The 27,212-nt window shown below is 36.6% G+C and overlaps 1 pseudogene; it reads right to left on the reverse strand.

Annotated features, from left to right (window-relative positions):
- Positions 1–16,231: 16,231 nt before the first annotated feature.
- On the reverse strand, positions 16,232–26,844 carry LOC140520545 (BTB/POZ domain-containing protein KCTD3-like; annotated as a pseudogene).
- Positions 26,845–27,212: the final 368 nt, after the last annotated feature.

Here is a 27,212-nt window from a genome sequence, read left to right on the forward strand (position 1 = left end):
CCCCCTTACATACCTCTTCCCTTCCCTAGACAGCATACAATTTTATATATGTTCTACACATACATTCCTATTAAATACATTTTCACTATAGTCATGCAGTGTAGAAAAATTAAAACGAATGGGAGAAATCATGTAACAAACCAAAATGGAAAACAAAAGAAAATTATATGCTACATTCTGTGATTAGATTTCATAGCTCTTTCTTTGGATGAGGAAGGCATTTTCCCTTAAAAGACCATTGAGAATTTTTTAAGTCCTTGCATCACAATGAAGTTCTATGTCTTCCAAAAAAAACAAAAACAAAAACAAAAACTCTCACACACTGTGGTCGTTGCTGTGGACAAAGTTCTCCTGGTTCTGCTCCTTTCACTCAGCATCAGATCATGTAGGTCTTTCCAAGCCTCTCTGGAGTCTTCCTGTTCATCATTTCTTATAGTGCAATACTACTCCATTACACTCATAAACCATAATTTATCCAGTCATTCCCTAATTGATGGGCATCCACTTGATTTCCAGTTTTTGGCCACCATAAAGAGTGCTAGTATAACTATTTTTTTGTGCATGTGGGAACCTTTTCCACTTTTAAGATCTCTTGGGGATGCAGTCCTAGAAGAGAAATTGCTGGACTAAAGGTATTCATATATCTGTAGCCCTTTGGGCATGGTTCCAAACTGCTCTCCAGAATGGTTGGATCAGCTCACAGCTCCAACAACAAGGAATTAGTGTTCCAACTCACCCACATCCTCTCTGACATTTATCATCTTCCTATTCTGTCATGTTAGCCAATCTGATATGTGTGATGTGGTATCTCAGAGTTGTTTTGATTTGCATCTCTCTAATCAATGGTGAATTAGAGCATTTTTTCATATGACTATAGGTATTTTTTATTTATTTCTCTGAAAACTGCCTATTCATATCCTTTGACCATTTATCAATTGGGGAATGACTTGTATTCTTGTACATTTGACTCAATTCTCTATATATTTTAGAAATGAGGCCTTTATCGCAGACACTAGTTTCAAAAATTCTTTTCCAGTTGTCTGCATCCCTCTGAATCTTGACTGCATTGGGTTTGGTTGTGCAAAAACTTTTCAGTTGAATGTGATCAAAATTGTCCATCTTGCACTTCATAATGCTTTCTATCTCTCGTTTAGTCAAAAATTCTTCCTTCTCCATAAATCTGATAAATATATTTACTATTCTTTGCTCCAACAAGGATGCCATAGCACTGATATCATAGTTTCAATATTTATACCTAGATAATATACATATTTTGACTTTATTCTTGTGTACAGGGCCAGGCATTGGTCTGTGCCTAGTTTCTGCCACACTTTTATCCAATTTCCCAGCAATTTTTGATGAACAATGAGTTCTTATCCCAAAAGTTGGAATCCTTGTGCTTACCAAACAGTAGATTGCTATATTCATTGCCTACTGTGTCTTGAGGACCAAGCCTATTCTAATTGTCTACCCTTCTGTTTCTTATCCAGTACCAAGTGATTTTGATAATTGCTGCTTTATAAAACAATTTGAGATCTGGTAGAGTCAGACAACCTTCCGTAGCATTTCTTTTCATTGGTTCCCTTGATATACTGGACGTTTTTTTCCTCCAGGTGAATTTTGATATTATTTTTTTCCAGCTCTAGAAAATAGTTGTCACATAATTTGATTGATATGGCACTAAATAAGTAAATTAATTTAGGTATAATTGTCATTTTTATTATATTGGCTCTATCTACCCGTGAGCAACGGATGTTTTTCCGCTTATTTACATCTGATTTAATTTTTGTGAAAAGTGTCTTGTAATTGTGTTCATATAGTCTCTGAATTTGTTTTGACAGGTAGACTCTCAAATATTTTATAGTGTCTACCCTAGCTTTAAATGGGATTCTTCTTTGTAACTCTTGCTTTGGGGTTTTGTTAGTAATATATAAAAATGCAGAAAATTTGTGTGGGTTTATTTTGTAACCTGCAACTTTAACTAATTTGCTTATTATTTCAAGTAATTTTTTACTTGAATCTCTGGGATTCTCTAAGTATATCATTGTATCATCTGCAAAGAGTGATAATGTAGTTTCTTCTTTACCTATTCTAATTCCTTCAATTTCTTTATCTTCTCTAGTTTCTACAGATAACATTTCTAGCAACATATTGAATAATAGTGGTGGTAATGGACATCCTTGTTTCACCTCTGATTTATTGGAAATGCATCTAGCTTATCTCCCTTACATATGATGCTTGCTGAAGGTTTCAGACAGATATTGATTATTATATTATGGAAAGTCCCCTTTATTCCTATGTTCTCTGTATTTTTAATAGGAATAGGTATTGTATTTTGTCAAAAGCTTTTACTACATCTCTTGAGATAATCATTTGTTTTGTGTTAGGTTTGTTGTTTATAAGGGCAATGATGCTAATAGTTTTCATAATATTGAACCAGCCCTCCATTCCTGTTATGAATCCTATCTGATCATAATGTACCATTCTCATGATCAGTTGCTGCATTCTTTTTGCTAAAATCTTATTTAAAATTGTATCATCTACGTTAATTCAAGAAATTGGTCTATGATTTTCTTTCTCTGTTTTGTCTCTCCCTGGTTAGTTATCAAAACAATATTTGTATGATAAAAAGAATTTTGGAGGACTCCTTCTTCCCCAATTTTCCCAAATAGTCTATATAATATTGGAATTAAATGTTCTTTAAATGTTTGATAGTATTCACTTGTAAATCCATATGCCCTGGAGATTTTTTCCCAGGGAGTTCATTTATGACTTGTTCAATTTCTTTTTCTGAGATAAGGTTGTTTAAGTACTCAACTATGTCTTCTCTTAATCTGGGAAATGTATATTTTTTAAAATAATCATCCATCTGATTTACATTGTCGAATTTATGGGCATAAGTTTGGGGGAAGTAATTTCTTATTATTGTTGCAATTTCCTCCTCATGAGAGGTGAGTTCATCCCTTTCATTTTTGGTATTAGTAAGTTGGGTGTTTCTTTCTTTTTTAAAATCAAATTGACCAAAAATTTATGAATATTATCGGTTTTTTCATTAAACCAACTCTGTTTTATCTATTAGTTCAATAGTTATCTTAATTTAAATTTTGTAATCTTTCCTTTTGTTTTCAGTATTCCTAATTTGGTATTTACTTGGGGATATTCAATTTGGTCTTTTTCGAGCTTTCTCAGCTGCATGCCCAATATATTGATCTCCTCTTTCTCTATTTTATTCATGTAGGCATTCAAAGATATGAAGCTTCCCCTTAGAGCTGCTTTTGCAGTATCCCAGAAGATTTGATAGGATGTTTCATTTTTGTCACTCTCTTGAATGAAGTTGTTGATTGTTTCTATGATTTGTTGTTTAATTCTCTCCTTCTTTGGGATTAAACTATTTAGTTTTCAATTAATTTTTGGTCCGTCTTTCCATGGCCTTTTATTACATATGATTTTTTATTGCATTATTATCTGAGAAGGATGCATTGACACTCTCTGCCTTTTGGCACTGGATTTTGAGGTTTTTATGCCCTAGTACATGGTCACTTTTTCTATATGTGCCATGCACTGCTGAGAAAAGGTATATTCCTTTCTATCCCCATTAAGTTTTCTCCAGAGATGTATCATGTCTATCTTACCCAGAATTTTATTCGTATCCTTAATTTATTTCTTGTTTTTTTAAGATTACTTTTATAAAGTTCAGAGAGGGGGAAGTTGAGGTCTCCCCCTAGTGTAATTTTGCTGTTTTTTTTCCTGTAACTCCCTTAACTTCTCTAAGAATCTGGATGCTATACCACCTGAAAAACATCTGTTTAGTAATTATATTGCTTTATTTTCTATGGTGATTTTTAACAGAATGTAGTTTCTTTCCTTATCTCTTTTGGTTAGTTCTATTTCTACTTTTGCTTTGTCTGAGATTAGGATTGCTACCCTGCTTTTTTACATCAGCTGAAGCACAATATATTCTGCTCCAACCTTTTACATTCCTGTGTATATCTAACCATTTCAAATGTGTTTCTTGTAGAAAACATATTTTTGGATTACGACTTTTAGTCCATTATGCTGTCTGTCTCCATTTTATGGGAGAATTCAACCCATTCACATTCACATTATTACTATCTGCGTCTTTCCCTCCATCTTCTTTCCCACCGTTTGTGCTTTAGGTTCTCCCTTCTAGCTTCCCCTCCACAATAGTTTTAATTTTTTACCACCATTTCCCACAGTCTTCCTTTCCTTCCTTCAGCCACCCCCCCTTTTTACTTTCCTTTACCCTTACTACTTCTTCCCTCCCTTTTAGCCTCCCTTCCCTTTTCTTTCCATCTTCCCCTCCTACTGCCTAAAGAGCAAGTTAAATTTATAAGTTTAATTAAGTTTGTTGTTCCCTCCTTGAACCAAATAAGATGATAGTAGATCTCATACAATACTCATCTCCCTCCACTCTTTCCCTGTACTACCATATAATTTTGTACTTATTCCTGTGATGTAATTTACCATTTTCTGTTTCCTCCTTTTCACATATCCTTATAGAATCCTTTCACATGCTTAAATCACATTTTTATCATGACATAATTTACTTTGTACCTGTTCTCTCTTTCTCTGTATATCCCTTTCATATTTTTAATAGATATATAAAATTTATCTGGAGGAACAAAAGGTCCAGAATATCAAGAGAATTAATGAAAATAAATGCTAGAAAAGGTGATCTAGCCCTACCAGATCTCAAATTGTATTATAACACAGCAATCATCAAAAGCACCTGTTACTGGCTAAGAAATAGAGGGGTAGGCCACTGGAATAGGTTAAGTACTATAGACACAGTAGTCAATGAATATAGCAATCTAGCGCTTCATAAACCCAAGAATGCTAGCTTCCGGGATAAGAGCTCACTTTCAACACAAATTGCTGGAAAAATTGGATAACAATGTGGTAGAATCTAGGCATAGACCAATGTCTGTTAGCATACATAAGAATAAAGTCCAAATGGATACATGATAAAGGTAAAAAGCCGGATACTATAAACAAGTTAGGGGAGCAATGAATATTGTATTTGTCCAATTTATGGAGAATGGAGAAATTTTTGACCAAGGAAGAGATAGAGTACAATATGAACTTCAGAATGGATAATTTTAATTATATTAAATTGAAAAGTTTTTGCAACTAGTGTCTGTGATAAAGGCCTCATTTCTAAAATAGATAGATATCGGAGTTAAATTTACAAGATTACAAGTCATTCCCCAGTTGAAAAATGGTGAGAGGATGTGAAGAGGCAATTTTCAGAGGAAGAAATTAAAGCTATCTATAGTCATATGAAAAAATGCTCTAAATCACTATTGATTAGAGAGATTCCAATCAAAACAGCTCTGAGATACCACATCACACCTATAAGATTGGCTAACATGACAGAACAGGAAGATGATAAATGTTGGAGATGTGAGAGAGTTGGAACATTAATTCATTGTTCGTGGAACTGTGAGCTGATCTAACCGTTCTGGAGAACAATTTGGAACTATGCCTAAAGGGCTACAAAAATGTGCATACCCTTTGACCCAGCAATACTGCTTCTAGGATTGTATCACCAAGAGATGATAAAAATGGGAAAGGATCCCATATGTTCAAAAATATTTATAGTAGCTCTCTTTGTGATGGCACAAAACTGGAAATTAAGGAGTTGCTCATAAATTGAGGAATGGCTAAATAAGTTGTTGTATATGAATACGATGGCATACTTCTTGTGCTATAAGAAATGATAAACAGGAAGATTTCATAGAGGCCTGGAAGGCTTATATGAACTGATGCTGAGTGAAAGGAGAAGAAGCAGAAGAACTTTGTACACAGCAACCACAACACTGTGTGATGAATTTTTCTGGTAGACCTACTCCTTCATAGCAATGCAAGGGCCTAAAAAATTCCCAATGGACCTTTGATACAAAATGCCTTCCACATCCAGAGAAAGAACTATGGAATTGGATCACAGAATGATGCAGATCATTTTCTCTTGTGTTATGTTTTGTTATGGTTTGTTTAGTTTTATGGTTTCTTCCATTCATTTGAATTCTTCTATGCAACATGACTAAGGTAAAATTGTATTTAATAAGAATATGTGTGTAAACTCTATATAAGATTGCACACCATCTCACAGAGGGAGTGGGAAGGATATGGGGAGGGAGGAATAAGGAGGGCAATAATTCTAGGATATATGGAAGTGATTGTAGAAAACTGAAAACAAATAAAACAACTTTAAAAATTTATCAAGGAAAACTGTCCTGATATTCTAGAACCAAAGGGTAAAATAGATATTGAAAGAATCTACTGATCACCTCCTGAGGTCACAAAAGGAAAACTCCTAGGTATATTGTAGCCAAATTTCAGAGCTGCCAGGTCAAGGGGAAAATATTGCAAGCAGACAGAAAGAAATAATCCGTGTATTGTTGAAACACAATCAGAATAACACAAGATCTAGCAGTTTCTACATTAAGGGATCAGAGGACTTGGAATATTCTGTTCCAGAGTTCTAAGGACCTAAGATTAAAGCCAAGAATCACCTACTCAGCAAAACTGAGCATCATACTTCTTGGGGAAAATGGTCATTCAATGAAGTAGAGGACTTTCCAGCATTCCTGATGAAAAGACCAGTGCTGAATAGAAAATTTGACTTTAACAAACAAAAATCAAGAGAAGAATGAAATGGTACACAGGAAAGAGAAATAATAAGGGACTCACTAAAGCTGAACTGTTTGCTTTCCTACATGATAAGATAATATTTGTAACTCCTGAGATTTTTCTCACTCTTAGTGTAGTTTGAGGGATTCTATACATATACACAGAGGGCACAGGGTGAGTTGAACAGGAAGAAACGATATCTAAATGCAATAAAATCAAGGGGGAAGAGAGGGATATATTGGGAGGAAAAAGGAAAAATAGAATGGGACCAATTATCTCTCTCATAAAAGAGGCAACTGAAAGCTTTTTTCAATGGAAGTAAAGAAGGAGGAGGTGACAGGGAAAAAGGGAACCTTACTCTTATAGCATTTGACTTAAGGAGGGAATAATATGCACACTCAATTTAGTATGGAGAGCTGTCTTACATTACAGGAAAGTAGCAGGGAAGGGTATAAACAGGGGGTGGGTGATGATAGAAAGGAGGATGAATGAGAGGAGGTGGCAATTAGAAGTAAACACTTGAGAGGGACAAGGTCAAAAAGAATGAATATAATAAATGGGGAACAAGATAGGATAGAGGAAAATGTAGTTAGTGATTCACAACATGACTGCTAGGGAAGTGTCCTGCATAACTATACATATATAACCTGTGTCGAATTACTTGCTTTTTCAGTGAGAATAGTTGAGTAGGGAAGAAGAGAGAAAAGTTGGAACTCAACGTTTTAAAAACGAATGTGAAAAATTGTTTCTGCATGCAATTGGGAAATAAGATATATAGGCAATGGAATATGGAGACCCTCTTGACTTACAAGAAAATAGAGATGATGGGGATAAGAGGAGAGGGATCTGATAGGTGGGAGGGCAGATTGGGGGAAAGGTTAATCAGAATGCATGCTGTCTTGGGGTGGGGGAAGGGAAGAGACGGAGAAATTTTTTAACTCAGAATCTTGTGGAAGTGAATGTTGAAAAACTAAAAATTAATAAATAAAATTAATGAATAAAATTTTAAAAAATTACTATGTGCAAATTCTAGAGAAACATAAGGCACAAAATTACTGAGTGAAACAGATTTCCAGCCCAAGATAAAGTAGAAGGCTGACAGGAAGGTTCAGAGTGAAGTGCAGCCCAGGATGGGCCAAGCTGTCACGGCTTCAAAGGTCTATGGGAAAGCTCTCTTACCTGGATAATAGAGGAACGTGATTTTGCCACAGCCTCAGTCCCAGAGGAGTGGGACCCACTGCTACAGCAAAGATGGCTACTTCTTCAACTCTCAGCATGAAGATGGTTGGGGAATGGAGCTCCTGTTCTTGGTTTCAGTCCTGTGTGGTGGCCCTGGTTCAAGAACAGCCCTGATTTGGCAGAGCTAAGCAGCTGGACTATGTAGAGGGAATCCTACTCACAGATCCAGGGCAGAGAAGAGTACCTGTGGTTTCTCACACACCAGAGTTCAGTCCAGGAAAGGAGTGAGCAACGACCCTTTGATCATACTACTTTGGAGGAACTGAGAATTTACAAGTCCTAAGCTATATGTCTGAAAGTAGCTGCACAAAGCCCCTGAAACTTGGAGCAATGCACCCTCCCTCTTTAATAAGGAACTCAAAGGGCAAGTAACTGACTGGAAAAATGACCAAAAAGTGGGGGAAATAAAACTGTAGAAGGTTGGTTGGTTGTTGTCCTTCTTCTTCAAAGAGGAGAGGACCAAAATGATATCAACATGATAAGGTGAAATTTCAGTGTGCCCAATTGTGGCTGATCAGAACAATATGAACTCAGAAAGCTCTACCACAGGTTGAACACAGACAGTCTGTGTGAATATTTGGGGAGAATATTCCAAATTTGTGCATCCTTGGTTTACTTTTTGCTGTCTCAAATCTACTTTTCTCAAAGAGCACAGTACCCTTGTTGATGTGGGCATGCCATGCTTAACGATCCTGTGTCAGTGTCTCCCATGTTGCACAGTCAAATCCAAAGTTCTTGAGAGAGACCTTGAGAGTGTCCGTGTATCGCTTCTTCTGATCACTGCATGACTGCCTGCCCCATGCGAGTTCTTCATAAAATAGTCTTTCTGTTCAGTATGCATTTTGTATTCTAACAAAGTGGCCAGCACATCAGAGTTGAGCTCTCTGAAACATAGTTTAATACTTGGCAGTTCAGCTGGAGCAAGGACTTCAGTGTCTGGTACCTTATCCTGCCAGGTGGTCCTCAGAATCTTCCTAATACAGTTTAAATGGAAGCGATTCAATTTCCTGGCAAGACACTGGTAAACTATCCATGTTTCACAAGCATATAACAATGAGTTTAGTACAATGGCTCTGTATACCTTCAGTCTGGTAGTCAGTCTAATATCTTTTCTCTCCCAAACTTTTCTTTGGAGCCTCCCAAACACTGAACTAGCTCTGGCAACAAGTGCATCAACTTCATTGTCTACGTGTACATCCCTGGAAAGACACTACCAAGGTAAGTGAACTTATCCACAACATTCAAAACTTCTCCATTTGTTGCAACCAGTGGTTCCATGTATGGATGATGTGGTGGTGGTTGATGGAGCACCTGTGTTTTCTTGGTGTTAATTATTAGGCAAAACTTATCACAGGCAGCAAAGAATTAATCCATTCTTTGCTGCATCTCAGTTTTAGAACAGTTTTAGAAGCTGCATTGGAGGCTACTTTCTTGGTGAAAAGCTATTTTCTTACGATGAAGATCAAAGCATACTAACAGAGAAAGACAGAAAGATAAAGGCTCCTACATCCAAAGCCTCTAATGAAATATGAAATTGTTGCAGACCATGGAAGAGCTCCTAAAGGATTTTTAAAATTAAGTAAGATAAGTAAAGGAAAAATTGGGAAGAGAGAAAAGAGCAATTCAAGAAAATCATGAAAAATAAGTAAACACCTGGCTAAAAGAGACCCCTAAGAATGTTGAAGGAAATAACACCTTTAAATGTTTTTAAATATTAAACTGGCTAACCCAAATGGCAAAATCAGATCTAAAAAGGCATTGAAGAGAATGCCTTAGAAAACAGAATTCACTAAATGGAAAAGGAGTTCCAAAAGCTCACTGAAGAAAATAATTCCTTCAAAATTAGAATGGAGCAAATGGAAGTTAATAAGTTTATGAGAAATAAAGAAATTATAAAAGAAAACCAAAAGAATGAAGAAGTAGAAAACCATGTCAAATGACCCATTACCAAAACAACTAACCAGTAAACTAGATCCAGGAGAGATAATTTAAAGTGCATGCATCTACCTGAAAATCATGATAAGAAAAGAACCCTAGACACCATTTCAAGAAATTATCAAGGAAAACTGCCCTGATATTTTAGAACTGGAGGCTAAAATAGAAATTGAAAGAGTCTACTGAGAGATAACCTCCTGAAAGGGATCCCCAAGGAAAAATTCCTAGAAATATGGTAGCTAATTTCTAGAAGTCCCAGGACAAAAAGAAAATATCACAAGCGACCAGATAGAAACAATTCAAGTATTGTGTAAACACAATCAGGATAACACAGGATTTAGAAGCTTCTACAATAAGACTGGATGGCTTGGAATGTAATGTTCCAGAAATCAGAGGAACTATGACTAAAAACAAGAATCTTCTACCCAACAATACTGAGTATAATATTAAGGAGTAAAATGGAACTTCAACAAAATAGAGTAGCTCCAAGCATTCTACTGAGAAGACCAGAACTGAATAAAAACTTTGACTTTTAAATACAAGAATCAAGAGAAAAATGAAAGGTAAACAGGAAAGAGAAGCCATTTGAAGTTAAAGTGTTTATATTCCTACATGGAAAGATGATATTCGTAACTCATGACACCTTTCTTAGTGTTAGGGTAGTGAAAGGGAATATATCTATATTTATATCTAGACAGAGATACATAGATACAGGTAGATATAAATATACACACATATACACTTACACATATATACATACACATGTACATACACATATACATACATACACATAATATATGTATGTGTGTATATAGATATGCATGCATGTTCATGTGTATATGTATGCACATATATATGAGTATGTATGTAAGTGTGTGTTCATGTGTATATGTGTGTAAATATACATGTACGAATCTATGCATGTGTGTGTGAATATATGCATGTACATGTATACATGCATGTGTGTATATACCTGCCTGTCTATCTTTCTGTGTGTATATAATATGAATTGCATTCCTCCTTTGTTGCCAGAGAAGACCACTCCATCACAAGAATGATGACATGACTTACACTTGACTTTGTTTTGAGAGAGGTAGGGCTGTGCAGATCACCAGCCTTACTTCTCCAGAGCCGTTTGAACCCAGTGACCAGATATTCATTAGGATAACTGGACGTGACCCAGGGTGCACTGGGAGACCTTGGGCCCTTAAGGCCAAGGTCTTTGCAGGTGCTCATTTAGGGTCAGGCAATGCCCATTCATTGAATAGCCCTGTTTAAGAAGTAGCCAGGGCATGGCCCCTTTAATGAGGCAGTGAGTAGACGCAGCTGTCTGAATGGACCCAGCCAGATGGCTAACTCAACTCCTCCTCTGCTGGCTGCCTCTCCCTCCCCTTCCTCCTCCTCTCCAAAGGAAGGTAAATTTGGATTGCCAAAAAATGCCCAGTTGACTTGGGTTTTACTGGCTCCTTTCCCCTCTACTCTCCTCTCCTCTCCTCTGCTCCTCTCCCTTCCCCACCCCTCTGCTCTTCTCTGCTGTCCTCTACTCTCCTTTCTTCTATCCTGTCCTCTCCCAAAACCTTAAACCTACTACACTCTCAAACTGGGAGAACAATGGGCCCCTGCCTAAGGGCTCCTCTGGACCCTCCTAACTTTAGAGTGATTATCAAAAGTAACTGTTGCTATTTTCCACCCAGCCTGATGTGTTACTTTTTTCTTTTTCTTGGCCTCATTAAAGGAGCCATGTCCTGACTACTTCTTAAACAGACCTATTTACTGAATGGGCATTACCTCACCCTAAGTGAGTTCCTAAATAGACTTTGGCTTAAAGGGGTCAAGGTCTCCCATTGCATCCTGGGTCATCTCCAGTCATCCTGATGAATATCACTGGATTCAGATGGCTCTGGAGGAGAAGTGAGGCTAGTGACCTGCATAGCCCTACCTCACTCAAAACAAAGTCAAGTGCAAGTCATGTCATCATTCCTTTGATGACAGGGTTTTCTTTGGTCTTCTTTGGCAATGAAGGATGAACACAATATAATATGAAAGCCACCTTTACAAAGTTTATACTGCATAAAGGAATATAAAACTCATAAACAAATGCAGGAAAGCAAAAATAGTAATTGCAACCTGTTCAGATCATAATGCAATAAAAATTAATTTAATAAAGTGCAATTGAAGCATAAATTAGAAGTTAATAGAGAACTAAATAATCTCAAATTAAAGAGTGAACAAATCAAAGGGCAAATCATGGAAACAATGTATAATTTCATTGAAGAGAATGACCACAATGACACAACATGTCTAAACTTGTGGAATTCAGCAAACGAACTACTTAAGGGAATATTTATTTCTTAAATATTTACACACAATAAAAGATAGAACCACGCAGATGAATAAATTGGGAGCACAATTTAAAAAATGAAGTAGAAAAAAGAACAAGTCAAATATGTCTAAACACTAAACAAAAATCCTAAAAGTCAAAGGAAAGATTGATAAAAGTGAAATAATTTTTAAAAATGAACTAATAAATGAAACTATGAGCCGATTTTATAGAAAAATAAATCAGACAAAAGATTGGTTAATTTACTTTTTAAAGAAAGAGAAAAACCTATTGCTTATATCCAAAAGTCAAGGTATTAATGCATAATATATTAACATGAATTTAAAGTAAATATTTGGATTTATTTTGCACATCCATATGCCAGTAAAACTTAAAATCTAAGTAAGTGGATAAGTATTTATGAAAAATAAAATTCCCAAATTAATAGAATAGGAAATTTTTCCTTTTTCAATCTTTTCTGCCATGTGAAGTAAAGCAAGGAGCTTCATTATCACCAGTATTATTCAATATTATACTAGAAATATTATTATAGCAAAAAGATAAGAAAAAGGGATTGGAGGAATAAAAAAAAACATAACCAATGAGGCAGCAACATAACTCTTGAAAATGAAGTGATGGCATACTTAGGGAATCCTAGAAAATCAATATTAAAAAGTTAAAATCATTATTAATTTCAGCAAAGCTGTAGGATAAAATCCACATAAAACATCAGCATTTTTATGTGCTACCAAGAAAACACAGCAATGAAGAGATAGAAAGAGAGATTCAATTAACTCACGGCCGATATTGCGGAAGGTCAAACAGTGGACCTGAATGTAAAATAATTTTGACCACAAAATGAGATTATTAGATTCATTGGAAAAGATTCTGATGTTGGGAAAGATCCAAGACAAAAGGAAAAGGGACAGCAGAATATCAGATGGATATAATGTGTAGTGTAAGCAACAAATATGAGCTTCGACAGTTTTGGGGAGACAGTAGAGGATAAAAGCTACTGTAGTGTTACGGTTTATGGGGTAACAGAGAGATGGACATAACCTAACAAATGAACAACAATAAAAGTTTACTCCAAGTCCAGAATTTGTTTAATCATTTATTACTCCTGCTTCTAAAATAGAGAATATTTTCATACACATACTATGACAAATCCTTGCTTTGGCGCCATGGTATTCATAAGTCATTCTTCTCATGAGAGCTGCTGAAATAGGTAATGACAGTGTGAAATACATCACCCTCTTTTTGGAAATAAAGAAACTGAAGCTCTGACACCTGTCATAATTTCCTTCTGATCACCAAGATTATAAGAATCTGAGGTCAGCAAGCATACAATCCAGGTTTTCTGTGTCTAAAAATGGTCTTCCTTTACTTTCAGAAAAAGGACGTAACATACCACCTTTACAATCTTCTGAGTGGCAGATCAGGGACTCCATGCACATTACAATTAAACTCTTATTTCTACAGATTTAATAGTTAGGTCCTCCCTCAGGCCATGCAAGCTGAGTTAATTAATTAACATCGTCTTCAAATGTTTTACAAGATGATTCAAACAAATGAAATAGAAAATCAGGACAGCTTATGTGTTCTGTTAGTGAGTGTGCTTCTGATATTAGGAAACCTGTAAGAAGAATAAATTATTTTATTTGTTTAATAATTACTTCACAGGTCAGTTATGAATCAACCTGACTTCTTCATCGTAGGAGTCTTTGAGGTAGGCAGACCAAGTCTGGGAAAGGCTTAATTAATCAAATTAATCAAGTGACACTTTTCTTCACTTTGTAACCTGAAGCCTTAATTGGATGTCATTGCTATTGTATCCTAAATTTAGTTGGGAGACAAAGGCACTTGTGCACACTGGATGAGGCATAGGACTTGGCAGCACTAGAGAAAATAGAAAGTGTGGTGGCATAGAAGATTCCAACCCACTACTTAAAGGGGCTTGCTCATTCTCTAGAGTCACGTGAGCCTAGTAACTAGGGGGAAACCAGAAGTAAGACAGATGGGGTTTGGAATAGTTTTGTTTTCCCTTTAAGTTTTCTCCAGAGGTCTTGCCTATCTAACTTTTCTAATTCTCTCTGCCTTCTTAACTTCTTTCTCATTTATTTGGTGGTTAGATTTATGTAGCTCTGAGAGGGGGAGCTTGAGGTCCCTCATTAGTATAGTTTTGCTTTCTATTTCTTCCTGTACCTCACTTAACTTGAATGCTAAGAAATCAGAAGCTATACCACTTGGTTTATATATGTTTAGTATTGACTTTATTTCATTATCTATGGTATCTTTTGCAATATGTAGTTTCCTTACATGTCTCTTTTAATTATATGTATTTTTTTTCCTTTTTCTTTGAAATCAGTATTGCTATGCATGCTCTCTCTCTCTCTCTCTCTCTCTCTCTCTCTCTCTCTCTCTCTCTCTCTCTCTCTCTCTCTCTCTCTCGCTTGCTCGCTCGTTCGCTCTCACTCTAACTTCAGGTGAAGCATAATACATTCTGCTCCAGCCTTTTACCTTTACACTATATATCTTCTACAAATTTTTTGTAAACTAAATATTGTAGGATTCTGATTTTTAACCCACTGTGTTATCTGATTCCATTTTATGGGAAAATTTATCCCATTCACATTCAGTTATGATTACTGTGTATGGCCCTCCATTCTATTTATTTTTCTGGTTTATGCTTTTTTTCTCTCTCCTTTCACCCTTTCCCTCCTCTACAGTGTTTTGATTTTTATTATCTCCTCCCTCAAGCTGCCTTATCTTCCATTACCTCCCCCAACACACACACACACACACACACACACACACACACACACACCTTTTCATTCTCCCTTCTCCTCTTACTTCCTTATAAGATAGATTTCTTTACCCAACTTAGTGTGTAAACTACATTCAATGAGAATATGTTTCACACAGTGCTTAACCTTTCCTTCTTTCCCTTTACAGTAATAGGTCTTTCATGCTTCTTAATGTGATTTCATTTACCTTATTATGCCTCCCTCTTTCTTCTTCTCCCAATACAGTCCTTTCTTCACTCCTTTTTAATCATTACATCCCAGTCAACTTCTATTCACACTCTATGTGTATTCCTTCTAACTGCCCTAATAGAGATACAGTTTTTAAAAGTTACATGTGTCCTCTGGTCATGCCCAGAAATAAACAGTTTAACCTTGTTAATGTTGTGTTTCTTTGTTCCTTGTTTGCATTTTTATTTTTCTCTTAAATTTTGTATTTTATGATCATTTTTTTTTCTGTTCAGCTTTGTTCTTTTTATCAAGAAGATTTGAAAGTTCCCTATTTCAATGAATGTCCTTCTTTGCCCTGAATGATTATGCTTTTTTTTGCTAGGTAGTTGATTTTTGGTTGTAATTCTGATTCCTTGTACTTCCAGAATATCATAATCCAAACTCTCTAATTGTTTAATGTAGAAACTGCTAAGTCGTGCTGATTCTAGCTCCTTAATATTTGCATTTTTTTCTGGTGGCTTTCACCACTTTCTCTTTGACTTGATTGTTCTGAAATTTGGCAACAATGTTACTTGGAGGTGATTTGTGAATTCTTTCAATGATTATTTGACTGTCTGGTATTAGAATATGAGGACAGTTTTCCTTGATAATTTTTTAAAATTTATTTGCCATCACAAATATTTAATATTTAGAATATAACTGTGATTTTTTTGAAACACATAGCAGCTTTCAATTAAGGATCTTGACTTTACTAAACACTGAATAAATTAAAAAAAACTTTTACATGCCCCCCAAACTGTTACATGCCCAAAACCTCAATACAAGTTAGTCGTAAAATGACTAGTCGATCCAAGTCTGCCAACTTCCATTCCTTATGGGAGCACCCATGCTATCTCAGCATGTCACTGTATTAAATATTGAATTTCATTTCCACAGTATGACATACAAATTTAAATTGTAGCCTAGCTTTTTAAAATGTCCTTGTTTATTGTGTTGTAAAGTCCAAGGAGTTACTAAGCAGTATGAAAATTATGGTTAACAATAACCTTGCTCAAGTTAGTATATGAGAAAAGATACTGAAATGATACCCATTTTTAATTGTAAAATTTTAGTGTAAAAATTCGCTTAAATTAACTTTCACTGATATTAAATCATATATTTGTCCATACTGGCTAATGTTTTCTCTTAAGCTGTAATCCCGAACAGAAGAATTGCTTTTCTTATGCCATGGAGATAGGTTATCCTTTGTAAGTAATAGTGGTACTGTAATTGGAGAGTCAGTCTCTCCATCTGAAGTATTCAGTGATGATGCCAGGTGAAGAATTTCCTTTCTTCCAAGGAACCCTCTCTCTTCAAATCCATATTTATTTTTCATCTCAACTTTGCTTTTGATATCCTCCTCATATCCTCTTCTCTTGCATTCTGACAGACTTCACCTATTTTCTGAGCTTCAATTCCACTACCTAATTCTCTTGAAGGTTTTACTTCAGTTACAGGAGACTTTTTCTGAGATATTTCACTCCGCTGCTGTCCACTTCCTTTCCCCCTGTACTGGTCACAGACTATTTAAAAGGACAGGTTTTTTTTTTTTTTATCTCCACTAAATTCCCGTTCAAATTAAAAGTTTAAGAGTCTTTATACCTGTGAAAGCTCTCACTTCTCCTTACTCTTGCTAATAAAGGATTTTCTCTATAAGGCCTCGCTCAACCATATGTAGCTGCTTAGTTCACTTTTATCTAATAATTTAAATAGTTTTTCTTCAGATGGACTCCTTACATCCTTATCTTCGCTTTTATTAACAATACTTATGGCAGTAGTTAAGTCTCACATTTGAATGCTGCCATATATGTTTCCAGTGAATAAATAATATCATGGCCTTCTGGATGCTTCTCATCATCTCACAGTAAATGATGAAATTGTCATATGATGAACACCTTGTAGCTCACATATTCTTTTTACATGTGATGACAGTCTTACAAAGAGTTTATGATAGGTATGACTTTTAGATAAACACTTGATGATCATTCTCCCCACAAAAGACCCTATATCATTCCAGAAGAATAACTATCATGATTCTCTATTTCTTCCAAAGACAATATCTTGAATGATATTATAGGAATAGAATCAGAAGAGGGGACAGAGCCAAGGTGGCAGATTAAAGGCAGGGATTCTCTTGAGCTCTCCCCACTAAAATCCTCTAAGTACCCTTAAATAATGACTCTAAACAAATTCTAGAGCAGTAGAACTCACAAGAAGAAGATGGATTAAAGCAATATGAAAGATGGATTAAAGCTCAAGACAACTTAGAAGGTTGGCAGGAAAGGACTATTTTGCTAGGGAAGAGAGGGACTCCAGTGCAGGCTGGACCTAAGCAAACCAGGAAGAGGCCACAGAGCAACTGAGTCAGTAGCAGCAGTGGTGGCTTCCAGACCTCTCAGCCCACAAACTCCAAAGACAACTTAGAAGCTCAGCAGGAAATATCTATTAGGCCTGGGTGAAAGGAGCTCAGTCCAGCAAAGGCTGTGCCAGTGCAGACTTGGCCACAGCAAATAAGAAGCAGGCCTTGGGCCTCACTGAATCATCAGTGTCAGTGGCTGCTTCCAGAGCTCACAGCCCACAGATGATAAGGAGGTTTAAAAACTGATCAGAAGGAGATCACAGGGGTCTCTTTGCTGACACTGGGGGCAGAACTCTGTTGCTCTACCCGTACTCAGAGTTGAGTCATAATCCAAGATGGGGGGGAGAACAGTCCCAGGGTGAGGAGGAGCATTAGTACACTAGAAATTGTAGCCATAATGGAGTGGGTAGTTTTCTCACAATTACAGGGCAGAAAAGAGTGCTTGTAGTCACTCACAGACAAGAGCACAGGATAGGAGAGTAGGAAACACATTTCTCCTTGATTATATCACCTTGGAAGAATGGAAGACTTACAGTTCCCTAGAAATATCTCTGAAAACATCTGCATAATAACTCGAAAGCTTAGGGAAGTGTGCCCTCCTCTCTGAAAGCAGAGTTCTACTTTAATAAAAAGTTAAAAGTCGAGTCATAACTTGGAAAAAATAAGCAAACAACAGGAAAAAAAATCTAACCATAAAAGTTACTATGATGATAAGAAAGATCCAAATAAACATAAGTTAATGAAGTCAAAGTTCCTATACCCAAAGCCTCCAAGAAAAAGGTGAATCAGTCTCAAGTTACAGAAGAACAAAAAAGGGATTGTGAAAATCAAGTAAGGGAGGTAGGGGAAAATTTGGGAAGAGAAATGAAACTTATGCAAGAAAATCATGAAAAACAAGTCAATACTTTGGTAAATGAGACACACAGAAACATATAATGAATGAAATAACTCCTTAAAAACAGATTATGTCAAATGGTAAAAGAGATTCAAAAATCAAATATGGAGAATTTCTTTAGTTAAATGGAAAATGAGGCACAAAATCTCACTGAAGAAAAAAATCTCCTTAAAAAGTGAAACTGGCCAAATGGATAAGGAGGTACAAAATTCCAGTGAAGAAAATGATTTATTAAAAATTCTAATTGAACAAATGGAAACTAATGGCTTTATGAGAAATGAAGAAACAATGGAAAGTAAGCAAAAGAAGAAAAAAGAAGACTATGAAAAATCTTATTAGAAATAAAATTGACTTGGAAAAGAGATGCAGCAGAGATAATTTCAAAATGATTGGACTACCTGAAAGTCATATTAAAGAAAAAAAACCTGCACATTACCTTTCAAGAAATATAAAAGAAAAATTGCCCTGATATTCTAGAACCAGAGGGCAAAATAGAAACGGAAAGAATTCACCAATCACCTCCTGAAAGAGACCCCAAAATTATGGAAACTTTTAGGAATATTATAACCAAATACAGGAGCGCCCTTGTCAGGAAGAAAATTTTGCAAATAGCCGGAAACTATTCAGATATTATGGAGTCACAGTCAGGATAACACAAGATTTAGCAGCTTCTGCCTTATAGAGTTAGAAGGCTTGAAATGTGATATTCCTGAGGGCAAAGGAGGTAAGATTAAATTAAAAATCATTTAGCAAGCAAAATTGGGTATCATCCTTTCTAAGAAATGATAAACATTCAATGAAAGAGAGGACTTTCAAGGCTTCTTGATGAAAAGACCACAGCTGAATAGAAAATATGACTATAAAACATAAAAGTCAAGAGAAATATACATGGGTAAACAGGAAAGGGAAGTCACAAGTGATTTAATAAGATTGAACTCTTCACATTCCTACATGGAAAGATGACACTAGTAACTCATAAGAACTTTTTCATTATTCAGATAGTTAGAAGAAATATGTAAAAGCAGAGGTGTGAGTTGAATAGGAAGGGATGATAGCTACAAAAATTAAATATGAAGTGAGAAAAATGTATTGGAGAAAGAGAAAAGTAATTGATGAATGGAATAAGTTATCTCATAAAATAAAAAAGAACAAGCTTTCCCAGTGGAAGGGAAGAGGGAGAAAGTGAGAGGGAGTAAGTGGATCTTACACTCATCAGAATTAATTTAAATATGAAATGACAGACACAATTAGATTTAGAAGTCTATCTTACCCTACGAGCAAGCAGGAGGGAAAAAATAACAGAGAGGCAGGGGGAATATGATAGAAAGGATGGGAGACTGAGGGAGGGAATAGTCATAGGTAAAACATATTTTTAGGAGGGTCAGAGTAAAAAGGGAGAAAGAACAGAATAATCAGGAGTTAAGAAGATGGAGGGAATATAGTTATCAATAGTAACTGAAAAAAATTAGAAACAAGTTTCTCTAAGAAAGCTCATTTCTCAAACATGTGGAAAGTTGAGTCAAATTTATCACAAAAAAAAGCTATTTGCCAATTGAGAAATGAATAAAAGATATGAACAGTTTTCAGATACATTATTCAAAGTTGTCTATAGTCTTATGGAAAACAATGCTCTCACTCACTATTGAGTGGAGAATTGCAAATTAAAACACTTCTGATGTACTATTTCATACCTATTAGATTGATTAAATGATAGAAAAGGAAAATGACCAATGTTGGAGGGGATATGGGGGAAAAAAGAGATAGCAATGCATTGCTGGTAGAGTTTTGAAGTGATTTAATCATTCTATAGAACAATTTGGAACTATGCACAGAGGACTATAAAACCATGCATACTTTTTTGTCTGAGCAATACCACTATTAGGTCTGTATGTCATAAGGGATATTTAGAAAATAAAAGAACTTATTTGTACAAAATTATTTATAGCAGCTCTTTTCTGATCACTTTCAAATTAGAAATTGAAGGGAAACCTACAAATGGGGAAATGGCTAAAAATATTATTGTATGTGGTTATAATGAAATCATCTTGTGCTAGAAGAAATGGTGTGCAAGATGCACTCAGAAAAACCTTGAAAGACTTACATGAGCTGATGCAAGGTGAAATGTACTATGTACAAAACTAAAAGCAATATTGTGTGTTGATCAACTCTAAATGATTTCTCTCTTCTCAGCATTATAATAATCCAAGACAACTCTGAAACATTATGAAGAAAAATGCTATTTATACCCAGAGAGAGTACTGATGGTGTTTGAAGACAGATTGAAACTCATTTTTCTAACTTTATTTTTTACTGTTTATTTTTGGCTATGTTTTCGTCACAACATGACTACTATGAAAATGTTTTGCATGACCACATATGTAAAACATGTATTGAATTATTTGCCTTCTCAATGGAAAGGCAAGGGAGGAAGAGAGAGATTTGGAGCTCAAATTTTTAAAAAATCAATGTTAAAGATTGTTTACCTGGGGAAAAATAAAATGCTAAAGAAAGAATAAAAAATAAGAGTAATACCAGATTGCGTGGAAACCATTCCTCAGAATCATATTACTGTTCATGTCTGTACATGGCTATTATCATCAGAGTGATACAAGGTGCTTCTCTGAAAGCATGATCTTTCTAATAGGACTTTGGTGAATTTTGAACATCTGGTAAAGCTCAAGTCCTGAGAAAACTGTTTCTAGGAATTGTACAATTACTCTTACGGCTACAGAACTTGTAACGTACACAGTCTTAATTCAGTTACCCCTGACGCTTGTTTTCAGTGTGAGGTAGAGACTAAGACAAGAAAAAGAATTACTTGAAGGATCATAATGAAGTTCAGTTACAAGAAGGTTATTGTCTTTGGTTTTCAAAGGAAATTTCTACATATTTACATAAAATATGGACCCATTGTTACAACACTGCAGGAGCAATGATTGAGCAGTGTCATAACTAGTAATAGAAACAAGGTCTTGAACCTGTTAACGTTTATTTATTTCGTTTCATACTCCTGTTTTCCCAATATGGCTTGTGGCCACCAACTGAATCAGTGAAGAAGATTATCTACAAAAATTCCAAGACTGAATGCTCCTATTTCACCACTACTGCCCCCACCTTGAATGCTCCACAGAATAATACTACTGAGGCAACAACCATCATTTTACTTTTGTCTCCTTGTGGACCTACAACTACTTTTCGATTAAACGCCACTCATCAAATAGTCCAATCCAAATAGGGACTTGTAAATGTCCTCTGCCATCAAGAAGATTCTTTGATTCTGTAACAGCAAAATTGGCATATGCAGCTACAATTCAGTTGTCATAGCCAGCTACTCTCAGTTTCTTTCATGAGTTCACAAGAAACCTCAATCTAAATTTATATTCTCCAGTGCTAGAAAGAATGAACAGGGCACCATTTCTTCAGGCTGATTGACCTAAAGAATTCTTCCCTATTCTAGAATCTTCAGAGGTTCCAGTAATATTGTTTATTTTGAAACTAAAGAAGCCTGGTAGAAGCAAGTAGCCATGGAGAAGGCTGTTGTCATATGGCAAACACCCCAGTTCTTCACTAAAGAGAAGTCTACGTACTAATGGTAGAGGGACAGTGAGGCTGCTCTGGAGCCAATGTTTGTCAGAAGGTCAAGTGGAGGAGAGCCTCACTGAGCCTGCTGCTCCTTTCCAGCAGCCAGAAAATAAGAAGAGAGTAGTGGTGGGACCCGTTCCCTACCCTTTGATTCCAACCCCTATCACTAACACCCAAAGGCCACAGCACCCTTCTCTGCACCTGCGAGATGCCTCCCAGCTGACCCACAGGGACAGGCCATGTTTTCCTGAAAATTTCTCTCTTTTTAAATTTCTTTCTTTTTTTTCAGACAGAGGCACATTCATTTCCAGAAGATTTTGAGTTGAAAAATTTTCCACATCTTTACCCTCACCCTCACCCTGAAATGGCATGTATTCTGATTATCTCTTCCCCGAGTCTGCCCTCCCTTTTATTATCCTTTCCCTCTCATCCTTTTTCCCTTTACTTTCTTGAAGGGCAAGATAGATTTCTATACCTTATTGCCTGTATATCTTATTTGGCAGTTGCATGTAAAAACTATTTTTTTTTAAAACTTTGAATTCCAAATTCTCTCCCTTCTTCCCTCTCAGTCCACCTCCATTATGCATTTGTAGTTATGCAGAACACCGCCATAGTAGTCGTATTGTGAAAGACTAACTATATTTCTCTCCATTCTATCCCACCCCTTATTTAATTTTCTCTGATTCTGTCCCTTTCCAAAAGTCTTTGCTTCTGAGTACCCCCTCCCCAAATCTGTCCTCTCTTCTATCATCCCACCCCTCCCGATACCCCTTTCCTCCTACTTTCCTGTAGGGTAAGAGACCCAAATGAGGGTGTATGTTATTCCCTTCTCGAGCCAAATCTAATGAGGGTAAGGTTCAATCCTTCCTTCTCACCTCCCCCCTCTTCCCCTCCATTGTGAAACTTTTATTCTTGCCTCTTTTATGTGAAATAATTTGCCCCATTCTATCTCTCCCTTTTTCCTTCTCCTAATATATTTCACTCTCACTCCTTAATTTTAATTTTTAGACATCATCCCTTCATATTCAACTCAACCTGTGCCATATCTGCCATATCTATCTGTCTGTCTGTCTATCTATCCATCCATCCATCCATCCATTTATCTATCTATCTATCTATCTATCTATCTATCTATCTATCTATCTATCTATCTATCTATCTAAAGGCTCAGGAGGACAAAGTGAGACTGGTGACCTTGCGCAGCCCTCCCTCACTTAAAACAAAGTCAAGTGCAAGTCATGTCATCATTTCTCTGATGGCATAGTCTTCTTCGAAAATGAAGTATGAACACAATCCGTGAACAGACTGAGGTGCCTGCCTCAGTGGGGACCCAGTCAGCTGAGTAACTCAGCTTGTCCTCTCCCTTCTTTGTTTCTTTCTTTTTTCTTTCTTTGTTTCTTTCTTTCTTTGTTTCTTTCTCTTTCCTTCCTTCCTTCCTTCCTTCCTTCCTTCCTTCCTTCCTTCCTTCCTTCCTTCCTTCCTTCCTTCCTTCCTTCCTTCCTTCTTTCCTTCCTTCCTTCCTTCTTTCTTTCTTTCCTTCTTTCTTTCTTTCCTTCTTTCTTTCTTTCCTTCTTTCTTTCTTTCTTTCTTTCTTTCTTTCTTTCTTTCTTTCTTTCTTTCTTTCTTTCTTTCTATCAATCTATCTTTTGATTTCTTCCAAATACTCTAATACTGAGAAAGGTCTCATGAGTTACAAGTACTATCTTTCCATGTGGGAATGTAAAATGTTCAACTTTAATAAGTAGCTTATGCTTTCTCTTTCTTGCTTTCCTTTTCATGAGTCTCTTGATTCTGGTATTTGAAAGTCAAATTTTTTATTCAGCTTTGATCTTTTCATCAAAAATGCTTGAATGGATATACCTGACACAGGAGGAGCCAAGATGGCGGGGTAGAAAGATACACATACGCTAGCTCCAATCTCACAGCCCATAAAATACCTATAAAGAAGAACTCCCAACAAATTTGGGAGCAGAAGAAGCCACACAACAATGGAGCAGAGGAGATTTCTGTTCCAGAGAGACCTGAAAAACTGACCTGAAAGGTCCCTCATGCACCAGACCCGGAGCAGACCCCAGCCCTGGCTTGGCTGTGCTGCACAGAGAGGAGCAGATCCGACCAGGCTTCAGGGACAAAATCTCCAGCAGGCCAAGCAAGTCCTTCCACTCACATGCGGCAAAGGTCAGTGAGAGGGGCTTTTCAGTTCGTGGAGAGGGGAGTGGGGTGCCCCCATAACTCAGGCCCCCTCGGGAAGCAGCAGCAGAGGCAGCAGCAGACAAAGGATCCCAGAGCAGGCAGGAGCTCAGATCCATTGTTGAAGGTCTCTGCATAAACCCCCTGAGGTAACTGAGCCACATGCGGGCAGCCCTGCCCCAACCTGAGCACCTGAACTTAATCTCACACTGAATAGCAGCCCCGCCCTGCCAAAGCCCTAAGGCTGGGAGGCAGCATTTCAATCTCAGACTCCAAGCGCTGGCTGGGTGGAGGCTGGGTGGATCTGGAGGCTAAGTGGGTGTGGAGAGGACACTCAGAAGTCAAGTAACCTATTGGGAAAATTCCCAGAAAAGGGAAAAAAAATAAGACCATAGAAGGCTACTTTCTTGGTGAACAGATATCTCCTCCCTTCCTGTCAGATGAGGAAGAACAATGCTTACCATCAGAGAAAGACATAGAAATCAAGGCTTCTGTACCCCAAACAGGCAAAACAAATATTCAGTGGGCTCAGGCCATGGAAGAGCTCAAAGAGGATTTCGAAAATCAAGCTAGACAGGTGGAGGAAAAACTGGGAAGATAAATGAGAGAGATGCAAGAAATGCTTGAAAAACAGGTCAACACCTTGCTAAAGGAGGCCCAAAAACATGCTGAAGAAAATAACACCTTGAAAAATAGGCTAACTCAATTGGCAAAAGAGGTTCAAGAAGCCAATGAGGAGAAGAATGCCCTAAAAAGCAGAACTGACCAGATGGAAAAGGAGATCCAAATGCTTACTGAAGAAAATAATTCCTTAAAGATTAGAATGGAGCAGATGGAAGCTAATGACTTTAAGAAAAATCAAGAAATTACAAAACAAAACCAAGGGAATGAATAAATAGCAGACAATGTGAAAGACTGCATTGGAGAAACAACTGACCTGGAAAATAGATCAAGGAGAGACAATTTAAAAATTATGGGACTACCTGAAAGTCATGATCAAAAAAAGAGCCTATACATCTTTTCTCATGAAATTGTCGAGGAAAAAGGCCCTGATATTCTGGAAGCAGAGAGCAAAATAAATTTTGAAAGAATTCACCAATCACCTCCTGAAAGAGATCCCAAAAGAAAAAACTCCAAAGAATATTGTAGCCAAATTCCAGAGTTCTCAAATCAAGAAGAAAATATTGCAAGCCACCAGAAAGAAACAGTTTGAGTATTGTGGAAATACAATCAGGATTACACAAGATCTAGCAGCTTCTACATAATGGGATCAAAGGGCTTGGAATACGACATTCCAGAACTCAAAGGAACTAGAATTAAAACCAAGAATCACCTATCCAGAAAACGTGAGTAGAATACCTCAGGGAGAAAATGATCATTCAATTAAATACAGGACTTTCAAATATTCTTGATAAAAAGATCAGAGCTGAACAGAAAATTTGACTTTCAAACACAAGAATCAAGAGAAGCATGAAAAGGTAAACAGGAAAGAGAAATCATAAGGGACTTACTAAAGTTGAACTGTTTATATTCCCACATGGAAAGATAATATTTGCAACTCTTGAGACTTTTCTCAGTATTTGATTAGTTGGAGGGATTATATACATATTGACAGAGAGCACAAGGTGAGTTGAATAAGAAGGGATGATATAAAAAAATAAAATTAAGGAGTGAAAGAGGAGTATAATGGGAGGAGAAAGGGAGAAATAGAATGGAGCAAATTATCTCTCATAAAATAGGCAAGAAAAAGCTTTTTCAATGGAGGGGAAAAGCAGGGAGGTGAAAGAGAAAAAATGAAGCTTACTGTCATCACATTTACCTTAAGGAGGGAATAACATGCACTTTCAATTTGGTATGAAAACCTATCTTACATTATAGGAAACTAGGGGAGAAGGGGATAGGTGGGATGTGAAGGGAATGATAGAAGGGAGGGCAAATGGGAGGAAGGAGTAATTAGGAGCAAACAGTTTCAGGGAGGGACAAGGTTAAAAGAGTTTGTGTTTGGATCTTCCCTGTCATTATAGTATCTTTCTATAGTTATGGCTATTTGTTTTTGTTTTTTGCTTATTTTTTTGAATTTGAACTCTATTCCTAGGGCACTATCCCAAGCTTCTGGTAGGGGAACCACGCATTCAGTCATTGGCTTTCTGTTCCAGAGGTTCTGTCACTTGAAGCTTACCCACTGTGTTAGGGTGGCCTAGCTGAGTTGCAGCTTTTTGCCCTGGGTTCTGGGGCTGATAGTTTGCCTGATGCACTGGGGTTGGAGGTCTCACAGCTGGCCTGCTGTACCCCTTACCTGCTGTTTTAAGAGCAGTTCTAATCTGTGCTACGACTAAGAGACTCCCACTGACTTACACAGATATTTCCTGCATTGAGCTCCACGTCCTTTTTATTCCTGTGATAAAAGCTTTCCTGAAGTCCCTCTAAGTCACCTTAAACTCGAAAATTGTTTCACTCTGTGATTTTTGTGGATTCTGTCACTCTAGAATTCTTTTAGAATCTTGATTCAATATTATTTCTGAGGGAAACTGGGGAGAACTCAGCCAACTTCGCGGATTCTCTCAGCCATTTTGGCTCCACGGAGACAAAATTTGTGATCAGATCTTTATGGTTCCATTACCTTATCCACTGGACCACAGAGCTTATTGACTGTCATCTTGATTTTCATGTGTAAAATGACTGCTTTGTATGTATTCCCTTCCTCCCAGTAATGTTGGTAGGTGAACAAGAAAAACCATTCACATTACGCAATATGTAGTATTCCATATAAAAGTTCACCTACGTTTTTATGATAATACTTATATTTCCACCTCATTCTCCAAATATTGCTACAGAATTTTGTATATTGTCATTATTGCCAGGGCATATTTAAGGGGAGTAATGATGATTTTAAGTCCTATTTCAAAAAGCTGCTGATAACACAATGGTCTAGATACCTTAAAAATCTACGATAATGAAAAAATGTTGATTGCATTGTTTTCTATGCTTTCTTTACAAGAGAACAATAACTTAGTTATTATAGTT

Source organism: Notamacropus eugenii, chromosome 1 (genome assembly GCF_028372415.1).
Source record: "Notamacropus eugenii isolate mMacEug1 chromosome 1, mMacEug1.pri_v2, whole genome shotgun sequence".
Taxonomy (NCBI): Eukaryota; Metazoa; Chordata; class Mammalia; order Diprotodontia; family Macropodidae; genus Notamacropus; species Notamacropus eugenii.